This window comes from Netta rufina, assembly GCF_964035555.1.
Source record: "Netta rufina genome assembly, chromosome: 29".
NCBI lineage: Eukaryota > Metazoa > Chordata > Aves > Anseriformes > Anatidae > Netta > Netta rufina.
In genome coordinates, this window is record NC_140153.1 from 3,035,700 (window position 1) to 3,041,772 (window position 6,073).

A 6,073-nucleotide genomic window follows, 5' to 3' on the forward strand; every position below is an offset into this window, starting at 1 on the left:
CTTGGGACATGGCGGCCGCGGCCGGGCCCAGGGAGCGGGGGCAAATTCCGAGCCCGGCCGCGGCCGCAACGGGGCGGGGGGGGGGGGGTGGAAAAATGGGGTTGGGGGGGGGAATAATGGGGTTTGGGGGGGGGAAATGGGGTTGGGGGGGGGGTAATGGGGTTGGGGTTCTGTAGGGGGGGTGCTGTGGGGTGGGGGGTGCTATGGGGTGGGGTTTTAGAGGGGGTTCTAAGGGGGGAGTTTCTAAGGGGGGGGCGCTTTTGGGGGGTGTTTTTTGGGGGTTTCTGTAGGGAGGGGTTCTGTGGGGTGGGGGTGCTATGGGGGTGGGCTGCTATGGGGCCGGGATTTTATAGGGTGGGGCTTCTGTGGGGTCGGGTTTCAAGGGGGGGGGCTTCTATTGGGGTGGGCTTCTATGGGGGGGGCTTTTATGGGGCCGGGTTTCTAGGGGGGGGCTTCTATGGGGCCAGGTTTCTGGGGGGGGGGGGCTTCTATGGGGGTGGGCTCCTATGGGGCCAGGATTCTATAGGGTAGGCTTCTATTGGGGCGGGTTTCTATGGGGCCAGGTTTCTACGGGGCTGGCTTTCTGGGGGGGGGGCTTCTATGGGGTGGGCTTCTGTAGGCTGGGCTCCTATGGGGCCAGGTCTCGGGGGGGGCTTCTATGGGGACAGGTTTCTATGGGGTGGGCTTCTATGGGGGGGGGCTTCTATGGGGACCAGGTTTCTATGAGGACCGGGCCTCTGTAGGGGCCAGGCTTCTGTGGGGCCGGGTTTTGTAGGGCCGGGACACTGTGGGGCCAGGTTTCTATGGGGCCGGGACACCGTGGACCTGACCTCTGTGGGGCCAGGACTATGGGGCCGTGCAGTGTGACCGGTGTTTGTAGGACCATCCTCTGCGGGGCCGCAGCAGCCGCCCCGACCCCTCCGCCGCTGTCAGACCCCACAGTGTTCCCCCCCCCATATGTCCCCGTCCCCCCCTAAAGGACGAGGCTCTGTGGGGTCGCGCTGTGGGGCCGCCAGCTCCGTTTTAATGCCGGGCCGCGTCCTGGCCCCGCTCCTCCGCCCGCAGGATGCGCAGCAGCCGCCCGTGCACCGCCTCGTCCATGAAGCCCTGCGGGAGGGCCAAAAACCCCTAAAACCTCCCCAAAACCCCCTTCCCTTTTTTTTTTTTTTTTTTTTTTTTTTTTTCCGCCTGCCCCAATTCCGCAGGAATTCCACCCAAAACCTGAGCGCGGGCTCCTACCTGGGCGGCGTTGAGCAGGTGGCTGCGGTACACGGCCACCACGTCCCGGTGGGCTTTCTGCTGCACCTGGGGGGCACGGGGACGGGGTGGGCACGGGGACGGGCTGGTTGGGGTCCCCATGGGGTCCCTGTGGGGTCCCTTTGGGGTTGGGGGGGGACGTGGGGACACTTTTGGGGTCCCGACCCCACCTGGAGCTGCAGCCGCAGCCGGGCGCCCTCGCTGCGCGCCGCCAGCACCGCCGCCGCCAGCGCCTCCGCCTCTGCCAGCAGCTGCTTGGTCTGGGGCACGGGGACATTTGGGGGACATGGGGGGGACATGGGGTGGATAAGGGGACGGGGACGTGGCCACGGGGACATGGGGATGGGGACACGGCGCTGTGATGCCCGGTAACGGGGGTGGCGCGGTCCCCCCAAGGGTCCCAGCCACGAGGGAGAGTGGGGATGGGGATAGGGATGGGGACAGGGATGGGATGGGAATGGGATGGGAATAGGACGGGATGGGAATAGGACAATGATGGGGATAGGAATGGGGCAGTGATGGGGACAGGAAAGGGATGGGATGGGAATGGGATGGGGACAGGGATGGGATGGTGATGGGGACAAGCATGGGGACAGGAATGGGATGGGATGGGGATGGGACAGGAACGGGATGGGTATGGGAACAGTGATGGGGACGGGATGAGAATGGGACAGCGATGGGGACAGCATGGGGATGGTGATAGGGACGGGAACGGGACCATGACAGGGACAGCAACGGGATCAAGGTGCTGATGGGGACAGTGCTGGGAAGGGGCCGACGACGGCACGGGGCCAGCGGGAGCAACGGGTGCAGGGACGGGGAGAGACCAGGGAAGGGCCGGGACCGGGACCGGGACCGGGGCCGGGGAGGGGGCAGCAGCCCGGCCTCACCTTGGCCTCCCTGTCCCGCAGGGCGGCGCGGAGCCTCCCCAGGGTCCTGTGCAGCCCCCGCACCTTCTCCCGCAGCTCCCTGGCCTCCAGCTCCCGCTCGGCCTCCTTGGCCTCCGCCTCCTCCTTGGCCCTGCGCTCGGCGGCGGCGGCGGCCTCCCAGCGCCCGGCCTCGGCCCTGGCCTCCTCCAGCCTCTCCTGCAGCTCCCGCGTCCCCCCGGGAGCCTCCGGTCCCCCCGGTTCCCCCAGCGGGGGTCCTGGCGCGGGGCTGAGCCCCCCCAACCCCTCTCCGACGTCCCCGTCCTCCTCGCCGCCGGGGCGGCCTCCCCTCCCCGCGGCCTCCTCGGCCTCCATCTCGGCCACCAGCTGCAGGGCCTCGTGCTGGGACCTCGCCAGGGCCTCCAGCCGCCGCCGCAGCTCCCGCGGGACGCGGGCGTCGGGGAGGGGGCCGCCGGCCTCGTCCTCCCCCCCCACCCCCTTCCCCAGGCGGTCCCGCAGCCCCTCCAGCTCCCTCCGCTGCCCCTCCAGCCTCCGCCGCAGCCTCGCTGCCTCCTCCCGCTTGGCCTCCAGCGCCCGGCACAGGGCTCCCACCCGGCTGCCCCCTTCCTCCGCCACCCCCGGGTGGGGGTCCCGGTCCCGTAGGGCCCGCAGCTCGTCCCGCAGCCTCCCCCTCTCGAGGCGCAGCAGGGCCAGCTCGCCCGCCAGCCTCCCGTTGCGCTCCTTCAGCTCCTGCACCTCCGCGCCCCGTCCCGCACCCTCCTGGGGGGCGAGGGTCCCCCCCGGCCCCGTGGGCTCTTCCTCAGCCTTCCTCCTCCTCCTCCTCCTCGCCAGCTCGTTCTCGGCCGGTGGGGCGAGGCAGGAGCCTTCCTCATCATCCTCATCCTCCTGGGTGCGCTCCTGCTGCAGCGCCGTCACCCGCTGGGTGCTACGCTCGCCCCGCTGCTCCTCTTCCTCCTCTTCCTCCTTTTTATCTTCCTCCTCCTCCTTCTTCTCCTCTTCCTCACTGCTCTCTCCACAGCCCAGGGGGCCCTGCGGGACAAGGCAGTGGGGTGCAGCCCCCCCACCACACCGCGGTCCCCCAGGGACCCCCACCCCGAGCCACCTACCTGCAGCTCAGGGTCCCCAGCGCCACCAGATCCGTTCTCTGCCGGCAGAAGAAGAAAAAAAAAAAAACCTTTTTCCCCCTTTTTCTCATAAAAACCACCGAGCGAGGCTGTGGGGGTGCTACGGGGTGGGGGGCTCACCTCGGTGCACGTGGCCCCCATGGTGCAGGAGCTGCACGGCCGCCTCTGTGCCACCGTGCTCGTGGGCCAGGTCCAGGGCTGTCCTGCGGGACGGGGACAACGGGGTGGCACCGGGGACACGGTGGCACGAGGACACGCGTCCCCTCCCCGTGCCCCCCGGGGCCGCTCACTTCTTGTCCCCATCGGCGAGGTCGGGGTCGGCGCCGCTCTGCAGGAGCTGGGCGCAGACGGCGGCGTGGTTCCCCCGTGCCGCCAGCATCAGGGGTGTCTGGCCGTGCTGGGGGGGGGGGCACAGAGCCTCCATCAGCCCCTGCCACCCCCCCCAGGTCCTTGTAACCCCCCCAGGTCCCCGTAACCCCCCCAGGTCCCTGTCACCCCCCCAGGTCCCTGTCACCCCCCCAGATCCCCGCTCACGGCATCGGCGACGTCCAGGGGGGCCCCATAGGCGCAGAGCAGCAGCACGCTGGAGGCGCAGCCCGAGGAGGCTGTGGGGTGGGGAGCATCAGCACAGGGTCGGCTCCCCCTGGGGGGGGGGGCGAGGTGTGAAGCCCCCCACCCATCCCAGCCCATGGTGGGCCCCCCCCCCGGCACTCACCGGCCCAGTGCAGGGGGGTGCGGCGCTGCCCGTCCACGTGGCGCGTGTTGGCACCGTACTGCGGGGGACGGGGGCACGGGAAGGGGGCTGGGGGTCCTGCCCTGCGCCCCCGGCCCCGTTCCCAGCCTTGTCGCCATCCCTCTTGTCCCCATCGTCAGCCCCATTTCTGTCCCGTCCTCGTTCTTATCCCACTTCTCACCCCAATCCCTGTCCCTATGCACATCCTGATCCCACTCCCTGTCCTCATCCTCATCCCACTCTTGGGCTCATGTTTATTCCCATCCCATCCCCATCCCCACCCCATCCCCATTACCCACCTCCCTCTCCAGCCCCATTCCTGTCCCCATCCCGTCCCCATCCCCATCCTGTCCCCGTCCCGTCCCCATCCCGTCCCCGTCCCCACCCATCCCTGTCCCTGTCCCCATCCTGTCCCCATCCCCACCCATCCCTGTCCCTGTCCCCATCCCGTCCCCGTCCCCATGGGGCCGGTACCTGCAGCAGGACCTTGACGCACTGGGGCTGGCAGCCGATGGTGGCCAGGTGCAGCGCGGTGCTGCCTGCAAGAGCGGCTGGCACCGGGGGCCACGGGGACACCGGGGGGGGGGACAACACCCCCCCAGCTCCAAACAGGGGCACCCCACACCCCTGGGACCCCGGGGCGCACCCCAACCCCATGGGTCATGCGCTCCCGGCCACCCCGAGGGGACCCCAGGGCCGGACACCAACCGTGTCCCCCCCAAACTGGGGTGCAGTGTGGGGGGGGTCCCCACGGTGCCCCCCGCTCACCGTCATCGTTCTGCGCATCGGGGGGGGCCCCGTGGGCCAGCAGCAGCGTCAGGCACTCGGTCAGCCCCTCGGCGGCGGCCAGGTGGAGGCTGCAGGGAGGGGGGTGCGAGGGGCGGCTGCCACCCTGACCCCCTCCTCATCCCCTCCGTGCCCCCTCCCCCCCCCCAGGACTGCGGGTTTTTTTTTTGGGGGGGGGGGTCCGTACGTACGCGGATTGCCCGGCGGCGTTGAGCTTGGCGGGCCGGGCGGCTCTGCGGGAGGCCAGGGCCCCCACCCTGCCCACGTCGCCCCTCTCCACCGCCTCCAGCAGCTTCTGGTCCCGCTTGCTCCAGCACTGAGCCTGGGCGGGGGGGGGGGGGGACAGCTTTTGGGTTGGGGGGGACCCCCCCACCACGCTCTGACCCCAAGGGTTCAGCTGGGCCCGGCCCCAATTTTGGGGTACCCCCCGCGTCCCCATCCCTTTGCGCAACGCCTTGAGGCTGACCCCGTATTTTTGGGGAGGGGGCGCAGGGCCCTGCCTCAGTTTCCCTTCTCGTTCCGCAGCAGCCACCCTGCACCCCCCCAAAAAAAAAGGATGGGGGGGACACCCTAGGGACACGGGGACCCCACGGGGACCCCGGTGGCACCCGGGGAGCCGGGCGGTGGCGGGCGAGCGTGTCCCTGCCTGCCCCAGCCCGCCCGGTTTGCCGGGGTGCCGCCGTGCCAGGCGCTGTGGGTGGGCACCGGGACCAGCACCGGGACTGGGACCAGCACCGGGACCGGCACTGGGACCAGTTTGGCACCGAGCATTAAGGTCCAGCCCCCAGGCTGTTGCCATCGGGACCAGGTTTGGGGCCAAGATTTAGGGTGCGACGGGGACCCGTAGTGGGGTGACCTCTCCGTGCACCGCTGGCAGGGGACCCCTGAACCCCCCCCCGCGCCCCACGGGAGCCCCCCCAGCTCCCCCAAAGCACCCCAGTAACGGGACCCCCGACCCCCCCCACCTCCTGCTGGGCACCTGGGGGGGGGTTCCCAACCCCAGGACACCCCCGGTGCCCCCCACTCACCGCCGCGGGCGAGCTGGAGCAGGAGAAGACGCGCTTCATGGGGGCTGCACCCCAAAACGGGGGGGGGGATCCCCAAAACCGAGGCCGCCGTCCCGCAGCGAGGCCGGGAGGTGCTGGGTGCGGCGTGTGGGTGTACTGGGTGCACTGGGTGCACTGGGTGCACTGGGCGTGGTGTGGGTGCGTTGGACGCGTTGGGTGCGCACCCTCCGGGCTCGGCCCCCGCCGCCTCCCCGCACCCATTTGGGTTTTATTTTGGGG